General features: G+C 35.1%; 1 protein-coding gene across 1 annotated transcript in view; it reads left to right on the forward strand.

Annotated features, from left to right (window-relative positions):
* The window catches only part of PKIA (cAMP-dependent protein kinase inhibitor alpha), a 99817-nt gene that overhangs the window by 48945 nt on the left and 25546 nt on the right, over nt 1-25326 (forward strand). Inside the window, exon 2 of the mRNA XM_021719154.1 lies at nt 19796-19914. The gene's annotated coding sequence lies outside the window, so the exon portion shown is untranslated. The remainder of the gene's footprint in view (nt 1-19795; nt 19915-25326) is intronic.

A 25326-nucleotide genomic window follows, 5' to 3' on the forward strand; every position in this document is an offset into this window, starting at 1 on the left:
ACAATAGCAAATATCTGTCTGGGGATGGGGAAACACCTCTTATCAACAGGGTGCCTGAATGAAACGTAATTGTACACCTAACCCTTAACTGTACCCCACAAAACCATAATAAAAAATATTGATTAAAAAAAAAGAAGTGAGGGAATAAGCACTTACTGATTCTAAACAAGTGAGCTTCTTGATTTGCCTGACAATAATGAATATGAATACTGGCTTTCTCTATAGTAATTTTAAGTTTTAAATTTTTTATTTTAAAATTGTGAGGTATAATTCAGGGTTAGATAAACAAATATTCATTATGCAGTTACCCTTGTTGATGAGATGTGTCCCCCCTTCCCCAGGCAGATTCCCCCTACTGCCAATCCCACCTCCCTGATCCCCCACCCACCCACAGTTTCCCACTACTGTCAATTCTTTTCTTATAGTATTACAATAGTTATTCAAGGTCCACTTATGAGTAAGAACATATGATATTCAGTTCTTTGTTTCTGTGAAAGATTACTCAGTATTATCGACTCTAAGTTCATCCAGGTTGCTACGAAGTTCATGATTTTGGTCTTCTTTATAGCTGCGTAATATTTCATTGTGTATATGTACCACATTTTTTTATCCAGTCCTCTTTTGATGGGCAGCATGGTTGGTTCCATGTTCTTGCTATTGTGAACAATGCTGCGATAAACATACATGTGCGGTATCTTTTTTATACAGTGATTTGAGTTCTTCCAGGTATATTCCCAGTAGGGGTATTGCAGGGTCATAGGGAAGGTCAATTTTTAGAACTTTTAGCAATCACCACACTGTTTTCTACAGAGGCTGTACTAGTTTACACTCCCACCAACAGTGTAGAAGTATTCCCTTTTTTGCCACATCCTCTCCAGCATCTCTTGTTTTTTGAGTTGTTGATGATGGTCATTCTGAGTGGAGTTAGGTGAAATCTCAGTGTAGTTTTAATTTGCATTTCTTTGGTGACTAGTGAGGCTGAACATTTTTTCATGTATCTGTTGGTGGCTCATACATCTTATTTTGAGAAGTGTCTATTCATATCTTTTGCAGCCGGGCTCGGTGGTTCAGCCTAAATCCCACGCCTTGGGAGGCTGAGGTGAGTGGATTGCCTGAGTTCGCAGGTTTGAGACCCTCTTGGCAACTTGGCGAGACCTCACCTCTACAATAAATCAAAAAAAAAAAAAAATTAGCCGGGTCTGGTAGCATGCGCCTGTAGTTCTAGCTACTTGGAAGGCTGAGGTGGAAGGATCACTGGAGCCCAGCAGGTCAAGATAGATTAGAGACCTAAACGTAAAACCAGAAACTATTGGAACCACAGATTTTTGTATAGGGAGATAGGTACGGGTCCTGTTTCAATCTTCTGCATGTTGTCAGCCAGTTTTCCCAGCACTATTTACTAAATAGGTTCTCCTCTCCCAAGTGGTTGGTGGTGGAGGTATTGTCAAAGATGAATTGGTTGAGAAATTGAGGTTTTGCTTCTGGAACCTCAATTCTATTCCATTGGTCTATATTGCCTGTTCTTGTACCAGTACCAGGCTGTTTTGATTATTTTAACTTTATAATAAAGTTTTAAGTCTGGGAGTGTGAAACCTCCTGCTTTGTCTTTTTTTTTTTTTTTTTCCTGAGGATTGTTTTGGCTATTCATGGTCGTTTATGTATCCATATGAATTCCTGTATTGATGTTTCTAGGTCTGAGAAGAATTGCTGGTAATTTGATGGGTATTGCATTAAATCTGTAGATTGCCTTAGGTAGAATGGACATCTTAACAATGTTGATTCTTCCAATCCATGAGCATGGAATATTTTTCCATTTGTTTGTGTTATCTTTGATTTCTTTGAGCAATTTTTTTTTCTTTTTTTTTTTTTTTGAGTTGGAGTCTCGCTCTGTCACCAAGACTGGAGTGCAGTGGCTGCTCTCGGCCACTGCAGCCTCAACCTGCTGGGCTCCAGCAATCCTTCCGCCTCAGCCTTCCAAGTAGCTGGAACTACAGGTGTGCGCTACCACACCCGGCTAATTTTTTTGAATTATTGTAGAGATGAGGTCTCACCAAATTGCCCAGGCGGGTCTTGAACCCGCGGGCTTAGGCAATCCACTCATCTCAGCCTCCCAAATCATGGAATTACAGGCTTTGAGTAGTTTTTATAGTTTTCATTGTAAAGGTCTTTCATGTCTCTTGTTAGGAAGATGCCAAGGTATTCCATTTTTTTTGTGGCTATTGTGAATAGAATTGTGCTTTTTATTTGGGTTTCTGTTCATTATTGGTATATAGAAATATGATTGTCTTTTGCACATTTATTTTATATCCTGAGACTTTGCCAAAGCCCTTTATCAGTGCAAGGAGATTTTTGACAGATTCTCTTGGGTTTCTGAGGTATAGAATCATGTCCTCTACAAAGAGGAATAACTTGATTTCCTCTTTTCCTATTTGGATACCCCGATCGCCTTCTCTTCTCTGAATGCTCTAGCTAGGACTTCCAAAACTATGTTGAACAGGAGTGGTGAGTGTGGGCATCCCTGTCTTGTTCCAGTTTTCAGGGGAAATGGTTCTAATTGTTGTCTGTTTAGCAGTGTGCTGGCTGTGGGTTTCTCGTAGATGGCTCTCACTATTTTGAGGTATGTTTCATCTATGCCTAGATGTTTGAGGGTTTTTATCAAGAAGTGGTGCTGGATTTTATCAAAAACTTTTTCTGCATCTAATTATATAATCATGTGGTTTTGTTTCTACGTCTGTTGATGTATTTAATTATGTTTATGGTCTTACGAATGTTGAACCAGCCTTGCATCCCAGGGATGAAGCCTACTTAGTCATGGTGTATGATTTTTGAGATGTGTTGTTGAATCCAGTTTGCTAGGATCTTGTTGAGAATTTCAAACAAGTCAGCTTCCTGATTTGCCAGATGATTATGAATATGAATACAGGCTTTCTCTACAGTACTATTAATTTAAAAAAATAAGAAAAAGAAAGAAAAAAAGGCTGTCTCTCACATGTTCTCCAAACAAAGTATGCCAGGACATAGTCACAATCCTCTTTTTTTTTTTTTTTTTTTAGGTTTCAAATATTATTGTACTTTTCATGAATTTTACATTTCTTATAATTCTTTACTGTGGAATTTATAATTCTATAAAACTATATTCAAGAAGATACTATAGTAGCTTTCACATATATCCGTATCTTAAAATGATGACATTTATATTTGAACATTACATTTTTATCCTTTCATAAACTAGAAGAGAATTGTCCTGATACCAAGCAGAAGAAGCTGGCAGGAACAATTGATTTGCTTTCTGTCATTTGTGAGCCTAATTGCTGTAGTTGACCAATTAATGGCAACACATGGCAAAATTTTCCTGACTACTAATGAATTGACTCTAATATCACTATTTTTGTTATTGTCAAAGCTTCCACTAATTCTATATGTGAATATCTTACCCAACTCATTCATTTTTTTTTTCTCTCAACTTTCCTCATATTCAGAAAGCCCAGCTCACTAACTATAGAGTCAGATAATACTTGTAATCATCAGGGGAAAAAAGATAACAAGAATGAATGCAATGCCAATAACTGTAACTACTAATCAGAAGCCACATTTTAGGGGTATATAAACAGAGGTGGAGTAGAAATGATGATACCTTAGTTTTAGAGAAGCTATAACATATACATAGACCCTAATATGTTACTACAGGCTATGTTTGGGGACTTAATAAGTGTGATATATACCCAATTTGTGCCCTTGACTGAGAGGAATTAGTAGTAAAGGAAGATTAAATATTTATATAGCTGGACAAATCAAGTTATGAAGATGAAGTAATAATGACACTGTTTACTCAATAATTCATTAAACTTTTTTGTCTATTATGCTAGAAGTTATGTAAAATTATCTGAGTAAAAACATTACAAAAACTTCATCATTGTGAAAAATGAAGCAAAAAAATGGAACTCAGGGCAGGGAAGGAAATAAGAAAAGGGGGAAAAGAAAAGGGAAAGAGCTTAAAGATTACTTGGCTGTCAGGTGCTAGGGAAGTTTATTTATGTTTTCTTACTTAATATTAATAAGGTTCTTGTCAGAATGGTATTAACATGCCCATTTTATAGAAAAGTGACTGAGGTTCTTCAGCTGCAGTTTCTCTATCTGGTAGGTATTCATGCCTGTCATGGGAGCAGTCATGCCAGGAGTTTCAGTCCCAATCAAACCAAAACCTGAAGGAGACATCATTATAGAAGAAATAGTTTTGACTTAGATTTTGACCATGTTAAAATGTGGCTTGTCCTTCTCTGGGATGGTAGTCTGTGTTTCAACAATTATCGTTTTCTTTCTCTTGTAATAATTTTTCTGAGTTTTTCGTGTCAACTATAGGTTTTAACTGGTTGTATGGTAGCAATGACCTAACATTACATGCAAAGTACTGTGTGCAGTTGTTTGTTTGTTTGTTTTTTATCAAGGGGATGCAGAGTTGTTATCAGATTCTCAAAATAAAATCAAATTACATAGTGTTTTTTATTGTCAGCTAATTAATGCCTCTTCCAGATCCAAGTGCTGTTTTAATTATTTGTAATCCTTGCAATGTCCCTGAAGCATGTATTATCTCCAATGAACAGTAAGGAAACTGAGGCATAGGATCTAAGTAAATGGCAGGGATGGAATTCAAACTCAGGTTAGTTTCAGTCTTGAGCTCCACTAATTCTATACCCCACACTGCCTCTCATTGTAGATAATCAACAAACATTCACATATTTGCTTTACTGGAATTGGGGACAAAAAACATAGATGTATGAAAAGAACATAGGATTATTATGCAATACCTGAACCAACACAGATTAGTTTGAATGTCAATGATGTAATCACAATTCCAGTCAGTAGTTACTAAATATTCATACTATTTTGGGAACTGTATATCAAGTACCTTAAAGCACTTAAATCTTTAATGTTAAATTCCACATGCATACTACCTACTCTAGGAAGTAGCTAAGGTGATAAAAATACCAACATGATCAGTACCAGCAATAAAATGGAAATAGGTTTCTAAGCTGATGGTTGAGTTTTGACCAAGACATTAAGAAGAGAAAGAATAGGCATTGGTGGGAAACTGAAAAGCTATTTACAGCAGGGAGATAGAACTACTGTCAGTGTGGATTGCTTGCTTAATAACTATAGACCCTGATAGGCTGAAAACTGAGGTTTTAGTGAAAACAGAAAAGCAGTTTCTTCATGCAGTTTGTAAAAAAAAAAAAAAAAAAATTAAATATTCTCTCTTCATGTTTGAACATGGCTGGTTTACAGACATGTTGAAATAAGTGATCTCAAGTTCGCTTTCAAGTCTTAACTAAATACCTACATAATGGAGATAGAAAGCATGGAACAGCTTTCCCAAGCCCACAGATACCCCTTTTTCCATTGTTTTACATGCTGGAAAAACACACAACAAAAAAAGATGTTCCTTTTATTTATAGTTATGATAAATTTAGTCAAGAAAACTCAATTTGATTAGCATACCAAAGTTTAAGTGAAATCTCAATTTATTTGATTAGTTCTTCCTGTAAAATTGTATTTATTTCTATCACATATGGTATCGCATTAAGATTTTTGGTAGTATAGCACCGAAGGAATAACCTTGATCATCTGATTCTGTGTTTCCCTTTTGAATAAGAATAAATCATATAAATTTTTCTGAAGAAATACTACTTAATCCCTAAAGGTAATTTATAATTCTATAGGTGTGGCTTTCACTCACGTCTGGCATCATTTTGACTTTCAATATTCATTTATTGTGTTTGCAAGCCTTTTGTTAAAATAGTTGGTATATAAATCATTTCTTGATTGCCACATCTGGAACACTAATAATATTTGCATTTCAGAGTTATTAGCCTTTAAAATTAGAGCAGAGTTTGGGAACTTACAGGCAAAACACTGCTTCCTTCTGGCACTTGCATTTGTAAATCTGCATTACTGTTTAAAGAAAACTGATTTATTTTCATTCCAAATTTATATGACACTTTCTTCTAAACTAATCATAAAATGTAAATTAGACTAACTGTAAGCTGTCTTTTTTCTGACCGGAACAAATGACAGTAACACTTTGTACAAAAAGAAAACATTTTTCCTATTCACATCTTGAATCATTTCTCTCCTCTTCTTTGAAAGTTAATTATTATTAAGATGTATTGGTGTTTCACTGAAATCTTTGACAAACCCAACTCAGAAATTCTTCTGAGTAGTGATTTATCTCACATTGAAATATCTTAAAACATAGCCGAAGTGATGAATATTGTAATATTTAGACTCAATTCATCAAGGAAAATATATTCAGAAAGTAGTCAGACTGCGGAGGATCAAGAATAATTTTTCAGCTGGGCTCAATCGCTCAGCCTGTAATCCCGCTCTTTGGGAGGCTGAGGTGAGTGAATTGCCTAAGGCCGCAGGTTCAAGACCCGCCTGGGCAACTTGGCGAGACCTCATCTCTACGATAAATCAAAAAAATTAGCCAGGCATGGTAGCGCGTGCCTGTAGTTTCAGCTACTCGGAAGGCTGAGGAGGAAGGATCTCCGGAACCCAGCAGGTGGAGGCTGCGGTGGCTGGGAGCAGCCACTGCACTCCAGTCTGGGTGACAGAGTGAGACTCCAACTCAAAAAAAAAAAAAAAAAAAGAAGAAGAAGAAGAATTTAAGAATTTTTCACTATGGCCTTTATATTTAAAGTAATGGCTGAGAAAAACCATAAAAACATGAGAATGGGTTTCATCCATCTCAAAGAAGCAAAGTATTTGCAGATCACTTAACATTTACTAGGCATATTCTGACAGGATATTTGGAAAAGATATATAGCATTTTATGTGTCATTTCATTTAACCACATCCCTCTATCCTAGATCATGTTAACCCCATTGGTAGATAGAAAACAGGAGAGAGGGTCTATCAGTACACACCTCACTAAATGACTGGTGTGATTAGAACTGTATCTGCTTGGTAGATCTTTTGCAAAATTGCTTTCCTCTGAGATAGTGGGCTTTAAATATTTTCTATGAAGACATTCCTAAATTATACATATCAGAAGGCAATTTTGCCTTAAGACTAAATAAAAATGAAAATTTATTTAACTACATCTAGGTGCCAGTGTTCTATACACTCTACATATAATAGGATCCAAACAAAGATAAAATGGTCCATAAACTGTTCATTATACTATGAATTGTTTCTGATATTGTGAAGTGGATATAATTTAATAAGTAAAAGAAATGCTGCTTCTTGCTGCTCAAACACACACACACACGCGCACACATACACACACACACACACACATTTTTCTCCTTTTTCCTTTTACTACAGGGAGCATATTTTAGTGACTTTCCCTCACAATCTCATAATCTGCTCCAATTCAAATGCATCTCACATAAACCCAGGGCTTTCCATACAGTTTATGCCAGACAGTCCTAGGGTCAATTGTACCCATGTAAGTACAATTTGGAACTTCTCAAACAGGGTACTTGCAGTCAGTAGAGCACAGTAGTTGGCAGTGGCATCAAATGCTCTGAGTTTGAATACTGCTAACATACTTGACTAGTTGTAAAACCTTGAAGAAACCACTTAAACCCTTGAAAACCATCTGATTTCTCCTCTGGGAAATGAGATAATAAATGTACCTACCTCATAGGATTAATGTGTAAATTTGTGTAATATTGTATATTGTATGTTAAGCATTAGCACAGTGCCTGACTCTTATTCGTAATAGCTGTTCACATTATTAATTATCCTCTTTGCATTATCCATTCTTAGCTCATTGCCTAGTGTATAGTAGTTTTCAGCAAAAATTTTCTGTATTGAATTAGTTCCCAAATTTAAGCAATGCACCTACAGCAGAGTAGTCACTCCTCACTCGTTACTTCTAACATTGAAAGGAGAATAAACAGACCAACTGTCAACCCTACTTTTCCTACTTTAAACCTCTTATCCAGCCTCTATTTAATAAAATACTATTTCTGAAGACAATCAAGATTGGGAATTTTAAAAATTATGCTCGTTTGAATATAGTTGGGTTTCCCTAATCTAATATGTCTTGGGGTCCCAGGATCACTGAGCTTATATTAATGCAGTCTAATTGAGACTAATGATGACAATTAGTGAACCAGTTCTGTTTGAGCTTCTTGGGCATTTAAAAAAATTTATTATTGTGAAGGCTGGACCCCATAGAGGCACAGCTATTTTGTTTTTATAGAAGATTCAAAAGTAAAAATAATCTTTTTAAAAAACCCAAATCATGTGATATCATTGGCCTGCCTAAAACCTCTAAGGGCTATCTACTGCAAAGAGACTAAAACATAAACTGCTTAGCAATACTCTCTGGCCCCATGTGCCCTGGCCACCTTCGACGTCTCTTCTAGACCTTCACCTGGTTCCAGGCACATCTGCCTTTTTTTAAGCCCTCTGATGCAGTAAATTCACAGCTATCTCATGACTTCGTTTGCTGATCCTTCTGCCTAGATCAATTTTCCTCTGATTGCCTAGGTATCTTTTCAAATGCCACCAATACTGCCTGAAGCAATAAGACCAGCCTTCTCAGTGCCTGTCTATCCTTCTAATATGTTTATTTGTTTACAAATGCTACAATTAGGACATTTGCTTAGGGCAAGGACTTTGTGCTTCTTGTTTACCACTCAGGAAATGTGTGCTAAATAGATGAGTGAATATGAGAGAAAACAAAAAGAATGAGAAACACTGCAACGAAAATATTTCTCTTTTGAATGAACAATAAAATGAGAAAAAGATATTCAATTAAAATCAATCACACATAGTCATTAACATATGACTTGACTTGGTAGTTCACATGAAATACAAAATGTTTCATTGCTTTCTAGTGCTTTCCAAGTAATTAATTAAATTTTGCTTGGTTGTAGGCCAATCTCTGAGACATTTTTTAACTTGCCTCCTCTACAGTTTCAGCATTAACTCAACTAGTGGCATCACCAATTAAGGGTTGTATGACCTTGTATAGATTGTAATTAACCTCAATGCTTCAGTTTTCTCATTTACAATATGGGAATAATAAATGACATAGGTTTATGAGCAAGATAAACACATTAATATACATAAAGTTCTTAGAGTAATGTCTGGCACATGGCAAGCATAAAAGGAGTGTTGACTACTGCTAACAGTATTTTTATTATGAGAACTAAATGTTGAAAATAATCTTTCATATACTTGTGTATTTCATTAAAGTCAACCGAACCTAAATGAAATTATTTAAATGACAAACTAAATGAAAATATTTAGAAATCAGATTAAAGAAGGGGAGCCTGTAAAATATATCATGATAGAAGCATATGAAGGTATAAAAATACAGATGCATAAAAACTTTTGTTTTTTGTTTAATTTTCTTTTATAAAGAGAGAAACAGTCTTTAAATATCAGAATAAAAAATATTCATTGGCTGTGGTGACATGAAGAACATTGGTGAACTTCATAAGTGAAATCTCAGAGCAGTGGGCAAAGAAGTTGAAGTGAGAGAAGCCAGATGAAAGAAAATCATTGAGTAAACAGGACATGAGGAAGTGGAACAATATATAGAGATAAAAATTTTGAGAAGCTCAGATGTGAATTAGATAAGGAAGATGTGTGAGAACCAAGGGAGGGTTTCATGTTTCCTGTATACTTTTTAATATTTTTAAATAGGAGTTACTAGTCTAGAGTGTGTTTGATGTTTGATGGTAATAATTTATAAGGACTAGGTGGGTTGTAGAAGATGCAGTGCTGTGAAGTCTTTGATAAGGTGAGAGAAAATGGAATACTCACTGTGTGGAGAGCAAATGGGCCTTTAATGTTAACTCATAATAAAAGGGAATACAGAGATTAGTGAAGATGCTAATGAATAAATAGATTTGATGATGGGTCATTTACTGGTTTCTATTTTCTTAGTGAGAGAGGGAAGTAGGGAAAGCAAGGGGAAATTTGAGGAGAGTGGAAAAGACTCATTAAAAAATAAAAGAATAGTATTTAAGTAGAATGAGAAGAACTTACTGGTGAGTCAGAGGAATGTTTTCAGTCTTGAAAGCCCATTTGAAACTGGTGATCATTAATTTATTGGAATACAAATTTGTCCTGTCACATGATTTTCTCTTACAACCTAGGTGAGGTAGAAAAGAGAGAGAGAGAAGATGATTAAGAGGAAATAAAATTTGTATTTAAAACATATATATATATGTATATACATACATATGTATATAGTATTCAATTTCATAGCTATAAAAATTCAAAGAAATGTAACACAATGTTCCAGTTTATTAATTTATCAAAATCAACAACTGCGTATAATGTTTTCTGTTGACAAAGTTCTTCACAATCTAATTTTAGTCGATCATTTGTAAGGTAATTTGGCAATGTCTGATAGGGTAAAAGTGTCCACAGCTTTTTACACATTATTTTTAGTTCTGGAAACTTACTCAAATAATTTATACTTAGAAAATTATTATACAAATAAAGGTGTTTTTGTCCTGTCATTTGCAATAACAAAAAATTGGAAATTCCTTTAATTATCAACAATAGACAAATGATTTAGTAAAGCAAATTATATTTATTTTGTGTAAAATTTAAAAATCATTAAAATTATAACCATAGGACTATGCAGCAAAATAGAATAATGCTTAATAAAGACAGGTAATTACAAAACTGTCAGTCTTGTGACAACTATGTAAACATATGAATATCTATTAAAAATTAAACCAAAATGAAATTTTAAAAGTTCTGTAATAGTAATGGGGAGATTTATTTTTGTTTCAAAATATTTTTCTGTGTTTCTTTTTATAATTTTGCTTTCTAAGAGGAGAACTAAAGGAGTTTTTTCTTTATTCCCTTTTTTTAAGACTTTCTGATTTTTATATCATATGACATCTAATACTTTCAAATAAAGTTAACAATTCTATTATCAGAGAAGACTTATTTGACAGTTACATTTTCAAGATATTTGGTAGAAAAATACCACATGCACTGAAAGTATATTTATTTAATCATTTTCAAGGTTTTTTGTTTTGTTTTGTTTTGTTTTGTTTTGGCTATATTTTTGGAGACTCAGCAAACTGCCTAAAATTGCTAGCCATTATTTTCATTTTTATCCACTTATCTTGCCCTTCACAGAAATAGTAATAAATGAGTCTGTAGATGCATCTGCCAATTTTTAAGTCTCCTATTATTCACATTATGAAACTGTGCTGATATGAACACATCCAACATTTTAAGAACTCTTCCAGTTATTGAATTATAACTTGGCCTTCTTTTATGAGGATTTGTGTAAGTATAAAATTTGGACTCAACTTTTAGAAACCTTTTGATTTCTGAAAGGAAATAACATAGAGTCAATATAGCCAAAGAGCAGTCATTCTAACACTGCTTAGTTCTGTCATGTTTCTCTAGCATTTCAGTTTACCTTCTAATTCACTAGCCAAGGACAGAGTTGGTTTCTCAGAGGCAGCTCTTGATAATTGCTTTACAATCCCCTTCCCAGCTTGTTTGTAAAGAAGTTAACCTAATCAGCTCTTCATGACCTTCAGGACACAGACCCCACCAACATGGCAAATGTCATGTGACTAATCCACCCATCTGCCTGCTGTCCATCACTTGACAACAGTACCTGTGCGTACCTGCTTCCCGTGATGATGTGGAGCAGACCACCACCCAACCACCTTCATGACCTGCCCCCATCAAGGGGAATGTTTAAAAGCATTCAACCTCAAGCAGACAGCCACCATTGCTTTGCTAAGCCATTGTCTGACCATGTGATCCCTTTGAGTCACAATCACCATGTTTCCTAGCCTTGGTCCCCCTACCTTACGTTGGAGAGGTGAGTCAGTCTCTCTCGCTCTCTCTCTCTCTCTCTCTCTCTCTCTCTCTCTCTGTCTCTCTCTCTCTCTCTCTCTCTCTCTCTCTCTCTCTCTCCTTCATGCTCTCTCTCTTTCTCATTCCATTTGCCATTGCTGTACTAAACTCTGGTGTGGCCATGTGTTCTCTGAGCTATGGCTGCCACCATATTTCCTAAGCTTTGGTACCTTCTCCTACCTTGGAGAGTTAAATCTCTCTCTCTCTCATTTACTTTCTAAATAAACTGTATTTTCCAATCTAACTACTGTGTAATTCTTTGCATCTTTCACACAGCACCAGATTGCACCAGACACCCACATCCCCGACAGATCTGACCTAAAATTCTGGAGGCTCTACTGGGAGTGTGACCTAACAATTTATTAGTTCAAAACTGAGATATTCTTCATATTCAGCCATATAATGAACAATTATTTGCATAGTTAGGAGCTCCTAAATTATTTGTTATTGGATACATGGCAGTATTCTTGCCATTTCTCAGAAGTTCTTCATTGATGTTTCTCTCTCTCTCTTCCTGTCTCTCCTCTATTTCATAAACACACACACACACACACACACACACACACACACACACACACACACACACACACAAAACCACCTTAATGACCTGCCCCCATCAAGGGGAATGTTTAAATCATTCAATCTCAAGCAGTCAGTTGCCATTGCTTTGCTAAACCATTGTCTAACCTTGTGGAAGGAGCCACAGTTACCATGTTTCCTAGCCTTGGCACCCTCCCTTACCTTGAGGAGGTGAGTCAGTCTCTCTCTCTCTCTCTCTGTCTCTCCATTTGCCATTGCATGCAACACTAAAATAATTACGGTTATTTTGAGGATTATCTGATATAATGTTCATAGAGTTTTTAAAATTTTATCTTGTGTTTAACAAAGTTAGGTATGAAGCAGGTTAGTAATTTTATCACTTTTAAATTATTATTTAGGTCTTGGTTTTCTCTAAGTCTGTGAGTCCTCATAATTAAATGCAATTTCTCATAAATTGAGTAACACCTGTTATATGCAGAGATTTTAATGAGCTTATTACTTTAAAAGGCAGATTAGTTTTCTGCCTTTTGTGTTTGCCTCACATAGGTGTTCAATAAATATTAACTAACTAAATAAAAAATTAAATGCTATGTTTTGAGAAGGTAAGACAAATTGATATGAGGGAAGAGATAAGAAAATTGTCTATGGGGAAAAAATGGCCAACTCATCTATGTGTCAAACTTGGAAACACTGCTCTGTTTTGAAAAGTACAAAAGAAAAATGTGTTGAATAATTTATTTTCATTATTTTTAAAAAGTTAAGCACAAAATTCCCTGATGATTTCCATACTTGGTACCAATAAAAATAATGTGGAACTTGTTATACTAAAGATAGAATGTTGAGCTACAAATATAGTCTAAGTTTATGAGTATGTCTGAGTTGGCTGATAAAGTAAGATGGTGAGTAACCTTTGAGTAGCAAAAGGTAGGAGAAAAATGGCCTTTTCCATCTTCTATTGTACATCTGGGTAAAATGCTTTATAAATCTAGCTACATAGTTATGTCATATGGTTTTTAAGTACTTACTGGGTCAAAGATGTCCCCTGGGGAGAAAAAAGCTTGCCATAGAAGGGATTTGTAAGAATTATACACATGCCAGTATCAATGGCAACGTACCAACAAAGTGAGCCTCCAGTTTAAATTTATGAGGGTGCTGTCCTATTGTATCATTTCCTTGTGAATTTTTTAGAGGCCAAAAGTTGTGTAGGAAATGTATAGAGGTAAAGGGTTTTTTTAAAATAACAGTATATCATTTTGAAAACACAAAATATATTGACTAAATTTATTACAGATCCTTGCATGAATATTTCACTATATATTAGACACTGCCAGCAATCAATGTTTATGATAATTGCTGTCCTCTAAAGTGGAATCATGCCCATAGCAAACATTAATCTTATAAAAGATTAAACACTGAAAAGAAATTCAGCATTTAAAGATAGTTTGCTTTGATTTATTTAGTGGGTTCTTCCAAAAAGGTGATACCAAGAATTATTACTTACTTAATTGAAGTTGCCAATCCTTTTCAAGTTATTTAGTTTTCTCTTCTACATCAATATCTATGAGGTAAAGGAAATTTAAATATTCATAAGGAAAACAGAAGCATAATCATAAAACAAGAAAGCACTTGACTTTTTAAGCAGACTTTATATTTTAGAACAATTTTAATTTTTCAGCAAAATTGAGACTGTAGTAAAGATTTTCCCTATACTCTATCCCTATTTTTCTCTATTACTAACAAGTTATATTCACATGTTATATTTGTTACAATTAATGAATGAATATTGATATCTTATAATTAAATAAAGTCTATACTTTAGTCAATCTCCTAATGCCCTTTTTGTGTTTTATAATTCCATCAAGATCCTATGTTACATTTAGTTGTTATGTGTCATAGGGTTCCTCTTGGTTGTGACAGTTTCTCATACTTTTCTTATTTTTGAAGATCTTGACAATTTTGAATAACCCTGGTCAGGTATTTTGTTGGATGCTCACTATTGGAATATATGAGATGCTTCTCTCAAAATTGGGGGTATGTATTTTAAGAGAGAACACAGATGTAAAGGGCCACTTCATCACATCACATGAAGAGAACATATTATCAACATGGTTTATGACTGCTGGTGTCAACTTTGATCACCTGGCTGAGATAGCAGTTGTAAGTTTCTTCTTTTCTTCTCTTTCCACACTGTACTCTGGAAGGAAGTCACTATGCTCAGCACACAGCTAAAGATCAGAGAGGTATGCTGTCCCTCCATAGAGTAGAGTAGCTGCATAAACTTTTTGGAATTTTTCTGAACTGGAGACTTGTGTATCTTTTTTTCTATTTAGTTTTTAGTTAATCATTTGCTTATATCAGTGAGAACACGTAGATTTCTATTTTATTTTTTGGGTGATATACTACTTTATTTTGTTACATCTTAACCATTGTGAACTCTTTCAGTTGGCTTCTGTGTTACTTTGGCTTGACTTAATCAATGTAGATTTATTTATTTTTTAATCATGTTCTTAACTTTTGACACTAAAAGTTGATGTAGGTACCTCTTTTATATTTCTTGCCCAGGTCCTAAATTTGGTCATTTCCCCAGGAAATTCTAGTTCCTCATATTAAAAATTGTTATTAGACTTCAAAATCAGGGTGCTGACTAAGCAAAGACATATGTGTATGAATACTAAGAATGTATTTGCACATATCTACAAATATTTCTTTACATAACCACATTTATCTATAGTAAGCTAAGTTTATAGCATGATGTCTCTAACTCTCATCCATTACCTCATGAATCAGTCTAGCCTTATTCCCTTGCTTATCTGTAAATTTCAACTCCAATAGAACACTTGACTTAAGACTGTGAAAATCAAATTGTAATAACTTTGTTATCCCTTGGGAAGCTATATTATCAGCAGAATAATTCCTAAAGGACATGGTGTATATTGTCAAAATTAATTTACAGGCAGCACCACTTTTTAACATCAATAGACCTCCAGACTTCTGGTTCTGATAGAATGGAATAGCCTCATTTCTCCTAGGTCTTTTATAACTAAAAACCTGAGTCTAACATAGTAAACAAGCATGGGAGACACTGAATGATTAAAATTAGAAGGCAGACTTACTAAGGACCTTGAAACTTAAGAAATAACATGGCAATGAATTCCCTATGTTTCCTTATTCCTTCCCATATATCTCAGACAGGGAACTACAGGAGCCTCTAATCCATACCAACCAACAGACACCGATGAAACAGGCTCTAAGAAAAGCCTGTACTTCCTACTCAAAATAAGAGTACAGGGGTTTCTACAACAGAAACTTTTTTGGCAATATACTTATAACTCCAGTCAAACACTAATGGAAAAATCATTCCCATCTCCTATGCCTTTGGTCTCAGTGGTACCAAGCAAGGAGATGATCTTCCACACCTTACCCCTTCCTTTCACAAGCAGGCAGCTTTTGATTTCCCCACCAGGCTTGTTTCTATATGGTTCATTGATGAGCTAGGCCTCCACCCCACCCATCAGCAAGGAGACTTAGGGAAGTGATGCCAGACAGGTTACAACTGAGCTCCCCACACTTAGCCATGGGATCTTGAATCTTAACATCCACCTCTACTTAGCATGAATAACAGGTTATTGCAAGTTGGAGCTAGTAAGCACTGCACTTTCCCCCAAAGTGTAATGTCAGTGGAGTCCAGTGGGGAACTGAGCCTTTACTCACACCTGACATTCACATGATTGAATGAGGTAGTATGAAGAAAGACAGTTGACATTTCATTTCCCCTTCCCTGGTTCAGAGGGCCTATTAGAGTGCTGAACCCCTATTGCCATTTGAAGGCAACAATAAGATATGAGTGGTCCCACTTTCTTTGGGAAGGTGTTAGCAAGGCCAAAGGGGGAACGAAACTTCTACCCCACTTGTCTACAGTAAGGCCTTGTGAGTAAGTGCCTCACTATTGCTAGTATGATGTCAGTAGGGCCCAGTGGAAACTGTACATTCCCATCCACCTTTAGCAGGGAACTTCCTGCTTAAAAAAAAAAATAATAAGATGAAATAGGATCCAGAGTCATGTAACACTCATAATGTTCAGAATACAATTGAAAATTACTCTTCATACCAAAAAGCAGGAAATCACAAAATGAGTGAAAAAAGACCGCCAATATACACTAACACTGAGATAAGTTAGATTTTGGGATTATCTGACAAGGATTTTAAATAAGCTATCACATGACTATTCCAACAAACAATTGTGTATGTTTTTGAAATAAATGAAAAGAAAACAGAAAATGTAAGCAATAACATAGAAGTTACAAAATAAAAACAAGTATAAATGTTAAAACTGAAAAATATAATAACCACAATAAAAACCTTGCTGGACAGGTTTAAGAGTAGAGTATAGATGTCAAAGTATAGGATCAGTGAGGACAGAGCAATAGAATTTATCAAATCCGAAAAGCCAGAGAGGAAAATAGACTTGGTAGGGGAGTGGGAAGGATCTCAGAAACCTGTAAAACAATTTTTAAAAATGTCTATATCATCAAAGTCCCAGAATGAAAACAGAGAGAAAGTGAGCTGAGTTCAATGAAAAAATATTTGGGCCAGGCACAGTGGCTCCCGCTTATAATCCCAGCACTTTGGGAGTCTGAGGTAAGAGGATTGCCTGAGCCCATGGGTTCGAGACCAGCCTGGGCAACTTGACGAAACCTCATCTCTACAATAAATCAAAAAAATTAGCCGGGTATTGTGTGCCTGTATTCCAGCTACTTGAAAGGTTGAGGCAGAAGGATCGCCTGAGCGCAGCAAGTCGAGGCTGCAGTGACCGGGAGCACACCAGAGTGAGACTCCGACTCCAAAACTAAAAAGAAAAGAAAAAATATTTGAAGAAATAATGACTAACTAGTCCTCAACTTTGGCAAAAGACATAAACCTACAGATTCAAGAACCTGAGCAAGCTCCACATAGAGTAAACACAATGATATCATGCCAAGACACGCCAAAACTAAATTTCTGAAAAATAAAGACAAAGGAAGAAATCTAAAAAAGCAGATAATGCATTACCTATCGAGAAACACCAGTTCAAATGACAGCAGAAAAGAACTGTCATGAATTTTATATTCAACCTCTTGTTTAGCCTTTATTAATAGACTACTAATCAATGTTTCTGTATCTAAGATGGCAACCACCTTTCTCCAACAATTAAGCCACAGTATTTCCAAAGTGTTCTTTCTAAAATGAACAAACAAAAACACCTGACCATGCCTCCCATGTATCTCAGACAGGGAACAACAGGAGCCTCTAATCCACAACAACTGACAGACACTGATGAAACAACCAACGTGTCTTTTTCTCTTCTAACTTCACTTTTCCAGATAAAATCATTCAGTGTCTTCCCATCTTCCTTAAGATTAAGTCCCACATCCTTACACACATACATGATCTAAAATCTGGCTGCAGCATCCTGCAATTATCTTCGTTTTTATCTTCGTACCATTCTAAGTACTCTTTATACCAGTTGTATATGGTATTCTTTTATGTTCTATTTATTAACCACTATGTTTCTTTCCACTATTTTTCTTCTTTTCCTCATAAATTTACCCCTCCACATTAAATATCCATCTCCAATATTGTCTTCTATAGAAAATCCTGCTAATATTCCTTAATTACTACTGGTCCACAGAATGAATCAAGGCCCTGCCTGTGTCTTTTCATAGCACTCTGTAATAATTTGTACTACTATTATGGACTTACTTATCTGGAGGCCCCAGTAGAGTAAATTCTAGGTGGTAAGATAAGATTTTATAGGGGTTACACTGGTGTCTATCTAGCTTAATCCCTGACATACATTAGATGTTCAGTAAATGTTTGTTAAATGAATGAGTGAGTGATCAACTTCAAATCCCAATTATTTCCTTATTTTCTATTAGGAAGCTACCAAAGATACTGACAGTTTTCCAGATTAGGGATTTAGGATCTTTGATTTGACTTAATAGAGGAAATTGTTACTGTACTTAAATCCCACAGAGAAAAATTATTAAACCAGGGACTTAAGATAACCCATTTGGACCTTCAAGTCTACCATTGATATCCCACTGCTAAGGTATCAGATTGTAAGTCCCAACCCACATCTCCCAATAATCACCATGCTGGTGCATAACAATAGAATTGTGCTACCAGTTGCAAATATCCATGGCAGACAAGAAGTGTGCAGGAGATAATGTATCTGGGAATAGCTTTCAACCAATTACAAAGAGAACTTGGGGTATAAGTACTTCAGCTTTCTCACTCATTGATTGGGATAACTCTGAGGCATGGTCTACAGAGTCTCACAGAACTCTGTTCAGTAATGGGCCTTTAATGGCTTTCTTCCATGCCTCTATTCTCATTTCCCACTCTACTTTTGAGTTTTCTGAGATCACCTCCCAGGAATAGTTTGCATTCAAATTTATCTCAGGCTTTGTCTCTGAGAGAACCCAACAGAAGACAATGCTAAACCTTTTCTAGTTCTGTATTGGTCTATGTTACTTACAGGGCCATCATATATAGACGCCAAGGGATGGCTTATTATGTGTCATTTCTCCTTATTCCTAATGTTTTCAAACAGATGGAAAATAACATGACCTTAAAGAAAAAAAATATGTTTTTATATAAGCATGGCCAAGAAGTTGAGGGAAGGAGATAGAGTGCAACTTGTTCTACATTAATGATTAATGAAGAATTTAGGTGTAGAACGTATGGACAGATGATCTGTAAGTGGTATGGCTATAATTTAGGAATGTTACTCCTTTAGTTACCCAGAAAATTGCTGTTATTGTTTGGGGATCACAATCTTTGAATTTCATGGCTTTTTTGCTTCTCTTTAATATCCTTCTTACTAAATCACTGACTAGTAGTCAACAGATTTATTCGTTCCCCTCTACCCCATCACAAAAAAGCGCTACACACACAAATATACACAAACACTTGTGTGTGAAAAAGCTTGAAAAGACACTAACAGTTTCTAAAGTATCCTTCAACAAGTTTCTATATTTATTTTATGAATAAAATTAGTCAGATTAATTTTCTGAAGGTCTAAGTGAAAACTAATGAAGTCTAGGTGAAGACTAAAGAATGGAAGTGAAATTTAAAGAAAAAGACTTAGATAGATGCATTTTTGCTCTCACTTTGTGTCTTAATGAACAAAGGCTAGCTAGGCCTTTTTTGAAGTTTTTACTTGGCTTGAAAACCCATCATGCAACCTGTACTCTTGTCATTTGTTTCCTTTGTGAGAATTCAAATGTATAAACCATGAAACTTTCTTAAGTTATTCTGTTTAGAAGATATATACTTGAACATTTCATTTTAATTTTAAAGAAGGTAAATCTACATGTACAGATAATTGTCCTTTCTCTTGCTATCTCCATTTCAGTTTCCTGGGAAGGACTGGTTTCCCCCCCAAAAAGTGATTTCTGATCGAAACCTACAGGTGATCTTCAAGAAAAAAGAATCCAGTAAAGTCAATGAATTAAGAACAAGGTTTTCAATCAGGTAGGAACACTAAGTCTCAAATTTCAATCACCTTAAATTAAGTGTGCTGTTAACTGGATTTGATATGACTGTTCGGAAAAAGATGGGTATCCAACCTGCCCTACAGGGAAGCTGTTCACAATCCCTTTGGCAGTTGCGATGTTTATCAGACAATACCTTGGAGGGAAACAAATACAATAACAGCATGATGCTTTTTTCCATTTTTAGTTCATTGTTACTAAGCACACATAGTGATCTCTATGCCTGTGGTTTAATCCCCGAAGGTTAGGCCTGCAGAGCAGCAGATTAACCCTTTTGGTATTTTCTTTAAGGTAAATTATTTTCATAGGCCGTGTCCATGACCTTCTAATTGTTTATTTAAATTAAGGACCACGATGGCATCGAGTGTCCTAAATGAGGAAGAGCCCCAGTCAGTGGTATGTGGAAGTTGGCTTGGTTTTTGCTGGAGCACATCTAGGCCTGGTCTTGATACAGTCAAAATGAGCATACATAGGGTGTTGGAAGACAAAAGAATGGGGCATGTCAAAGAAGGGCTCTGTTTTTATTTATCTATGTATGTCCAAATCCCACTGACAATTCATTTGCATTTTAAGATCAAAACTTGTGTCAAAAAGACATCCCATTTTATGACAAGAAAACAAAAATACATTTGCAGTTATATACTCAGTGTTTAGCACAGCACTTGATCCTCCGTCATTACTCAAAGATATGTTGAATTGCAGATGCGTGAATGAATGAAAAAAGTTAATATGATAGGAGAGGTGTTTTTTTTTAGATTGCCTTGTGTGTTGACTCCTGTAGTCTCAAAACCGAGCATTGTAACTAACACATGGAATGTGACCAGTAAAATTTGTTGAATAAATGAATGAGTAGCCAGGATTCTATAGATAACTGTAAAACCACCACAGACCTCATATTTGCCAAGGTCTGTAGCAGAAGGGTCCATGACGTGATAGCCTCGATCTCAGACTGCTGATGTAGCTGACAGTGTATCTAGTTTTGAGACTGATATTTTTTTTGCCACTTAATTATTATCCTTTACCTGTAGATATAGTACCTTCATTAGACTTACTATTCAATGATTTGAGAATGGGGATAAAATGTATCTGATAAATTTCTTAACTCTATTATTTGCAAACTTTCTTTGAGTCAGAGTCTCACTCTGTTGCCCAGGCTAGAGTGGAGAGCAGTGGCATGCTCATGACCACCACAGCCTGGACCTCAGGTAATCCTTCTGCCTCAGATTCCCAAGTAGCTGGAATGACAGGCATGCCCACCATGCCCAGCTAATTTTTTTATTTATTGTAGAGATGAGGTCTCACCAAGTTGCCCAGGCTAGTCTTGAACCTGTGGGCTCAGGCAATCCTCTTACCTTGACCTCCCAATGTGCTGGCATTATAGGTATGAACCACAGCATCTGGCCTATTTGTAAACTTTTTAAAAACTTATAATCAACACATAGTGATTGTGCATATTTATGGGGTACAGTGTGATATTTCCATGCAGGTATACATTGTGTAATGATCAAATCAGGGTAATCAGCATATCCATCACTTTAGACATTTATCATTTTTCTTTGTGTGATAACATTAAAAATCCCCTCTTCTAGCTATCTGGAAATATACAATACATTATTATTGACTACAGTCACCCTACTGCAAAACAGTTGTTAGAGCACTTTTATAATGACACAGTTAAGAGTAATTTCAGAATGACTATCTGCTAAGATCGTTACTTATCCTGTTCCACGGGTAGTACAGCAAAAGTGCTGCAGCAGCTATTTCTCTAAATTCTGCTGGTGCTATCTTCTGCATTCCTAAGGAAGACAAAAGCCATTTCGTTAAAGAAATGTAAAAATTAACATAATCGTTACCCTAAACCCCCAAAACACACACTTTCCCAGGTATAGTGATCTAAAATAGCACTCTGGAATTCATTTCAAAATAAGAGACAATGTACTCATATTTGATTATTTTATTTTTTATCCATGTATGACTTTCAGATATACTTACTAACAATAATTCTGAGTTGCTAGATGGAACATTAACTATGTAACATTTTTGTCTTTGTATGTATTTACCAATAACCTCTGAGATTGCCTCCCACACTCTATTCTTTTCCTGCATTCTCATGGGAACCTGAGATATAGTGATATGTTGTTTTTAAAATTTCTAGACAGCCAAAAGACTAGTATCATTTAAATAAAGAGAGAAAATTGCCCTAAAGTAAAAGGCTTCTTTATGGAACATAAAGTCCTTATACAAAAAAAAAAGGAAGAATTTCACAGCTATAACACTTCTGAGTGCAAAAGATTTATAAATATATATATACTGTATGCTATTTCAGAATAGATCTCTATACTTAATGTCTAAGGATTGCCTTTGGTGTTTAGAAGATTTTTAATTTTAAAATATTATTATATAATATATTATACATGCAAAACAATACATACACATTTATGTAAGTTATGAAACAAACATAATAAAATAAACTGCAAGCACACCACCAAAACTAAGAACTAGAATAAACATGCTGAATCTTCTTTGTGCTCTCCTAGGCTCTACCTTTGTGCTGTTATCAAAAAAAGTAACTCTATTCTTGGTCTCTTGGTTTTATATTCAACATTAATTTTTATGGGGTTTTTTTTTTTTGCCCTATTTGTTGTTTTGCTTTTTGTTGAGGTTTATAAAATTGGTATCCTACTTCATGTAATCCTGTGTGCTTGCTTTTTTTCACCCAACATTATGTTACTAAGGTTTATCCATTTTGTTTTAACTAGTGTTCATTCATGTTTTCTACTGAATACCATTGTGTTCCATAGATTTTAAAATGTGTCATTTTGGGTCCTGTTATGAACAATATTTTATGAACATTTATTTTAATGTCTCCTGGTATACATATATAAGATTCATCTGAAAATATGTAACTAAAAATAGAATTGTTGGGTTTTGGGAAATTTGAATATTCAACTTTAAAAGACAATGCTAAAATGTTTTCCAAAGTTATTCAGTCGAGCTGTAGTCCTATTGTCTTATCATTCTATAGTTCACCAGTTAAATCAGCCAATCTAGCTAGTATAAAATCTCATTTGGTTTTCATGTTAGTTTACCAGGACCACCATAACAAAATGCCACAAAATTCACGGTTTAAACAACAGAAGTGTATTCTTCCACAGTCCTGGGGGTTAGAAGTTCAGAAAGGTGTTGACAGGCTTTGTTTCTCCTGAGGTCTCGCTCCTTGAATTGCAGACTTGTTGCCTTCCTGCTATGTCCTCGTGTGGCCTTTCTCTGTGTGCCTATACCCTAGTGTCCCTTTTTCTTCTTATAAGAAATTCAGTTACTTTGGATTAAAACCCCACACTCAGGACCTTATTTAACTTAAATGACCTCTTTAAAGGGCCTGCTTTCATATACAGTCACATCGGAGCCTGAGGCTTCAATATATGAATTTTGAAGGAACATAATTCAGTCTATATTAGTATTAATTTGTGTTTCCCTAGTTACCAATGAGTTGAGAATCTTTTCAATTCTCTTATAGTTCCTGTTTTTTCTATTCTGGAAAATTTCAGAAAATGTCTTATATCCATTTTTCTATTTATCGTTTTTATATTTATTTATCATTGTTGTTTGGCTACAAACAAATTAGTAACCCTGCATCAGCAATATATGATGTCAATAACTTTTCCCAGATGATGCTTGTCTTTTCACTTTTTTAATGATGTATTGTGATAAATAGCAGGTTCTAATTTTAATAAAATTAAATGTATCGTTTAGGTTAGTGCCTTTTTGTCTTACTTAAAATGCCCTTTCCCAATTTGATGTTATTCTTATATTATTTGTAAATTTTTTTCTAGAAGTTCTAGTGTACTTTTGTTTGTTTTCTAGTTTTCTATGCAAGTCATTAATCTTTTTAGAATTTATTTGTATATGTGATTAAATTTATTTTTTCCTTATGAATAATTAAGTTTTCCAGGGCCATTTATTAAATAGTTCATCTTTAGTTTAGTAATCTGCAAAGACCTCTCTATGATTTGTCAGATTTCCAAACATGTTACAGTCAATTTCTGGGTTCTTAATTTTGTTCCATGAGTCTGTTTGACTACTTTGAAACAACTCCACACTGTCTTAATTAATAAAGCTTTATAATAACTTTTGTATCTGATGGACAAATCTTTCTACATTAATCTTCTTTAAAAGTGTCTAAGTTAGTCGGGCTCGGTGGCTCAGCCTGTAATCCCGCGCCTTTGGGAGGTTGAGGTGAGTGGATTGCCTGAGCCTGCGGGTTCGAGACCCGCCTGGGCAGCGAGACCTCATCTCTACAATAAATCAAAAAATCAGCCAGGCGTGGTAGCGCATGCCTGTAATTCCAGCTACCTGGAAGGCTGAGGCGGATGGATCGCCGGAGCCTAGCAGGTCGAGGCTGCGGTGGCTGGGAGCAGCCACTGCACTCCAGTCTGGGCGACAGAGTGAGACTCCAACTCAAAAAAAAAAAAAAGTGTCTAAGTTATTCTTGTCAATGTGACCATTTATGTAAATTTCAGAATTAGCAATTTTACAAAACATCTGAAGTAATTTGACTGAAATTGTACTGAATGTGCAAATTAAGTTGGAGAGAATTTACATCACTATGGTGCATCTTTTTATCCATAAACAAGGTATATCTCTCAATTTATTTTGGACTTGAAATATTTTTCAATATGGTTTTCTCCATAAATGTCTTGCATATCTTTACTTATATTATTCCTAGGTAACTTTTAAAAATTTTTATATGATTTTTAAGTCACTCTTTGATTCTACCTTATGGAAATGCAATTTTTTAAAATCTTGAACTTATATCCACCGTCTTACTAATATTACTTATTAATAAAAGTGGGTTTTCTTAGCAAGGAGGAATAAATGTAAATTTTTTTTAAATGTTGTAGGTCAGCTAAGTTCCACAGAACTTTTTGTGATAATGAGAATATTCTCAGTGCTAACAGTATAACCATTAATCACATGCTTTTTTAAGAAAAAAACCAAATGTAAATTAAATGAAACTTAATAAAATTAAAATTTCAGTCCCTGGGTCAAACTAGCCCAAAATTTAAGTGTCCAGTAGCCACATGTTGCTAATGAATGAACTGTATAGTTATAGGTTGTTAGACCATGAACCATGCAGACCCAGGATTTTGTCTTTGACAGTGGCTTAGTAAGACTTTTTGTGTAACCATTCTTCTGTTATTACAAAGGAAAGTTACTTAACTTGGTCATTTCTAACTTTTTGAAATAATCCAACATAGCTTTCATCATCCATAAATTTACTGAATCATATTTATATTTTACCCAAACTACTTCTTGACCTAAATGTTCACTTTGTAGTGAGACTTGTCATAAAATGTCATAAAATATCAGGAAATCTCCTTGTTCCTGAGAT

Source organism: Carlito syrichta, unplaced genomic scaffold (genome assembly GCF_000164805.1).
Source record: "Carlito syrichta isolate Samal-C Ts95f unplaced genomic scaffold, Tarsius_syrichta-2.0.1 Scaffold314280, whole genome shotgun sequence".
NCBI classification, from domain to species: Eukaryota; Metazoa; Chordata; class Mammalia; order Primates; family Tarsiidae; genus Carlito; species Carlito syrichta.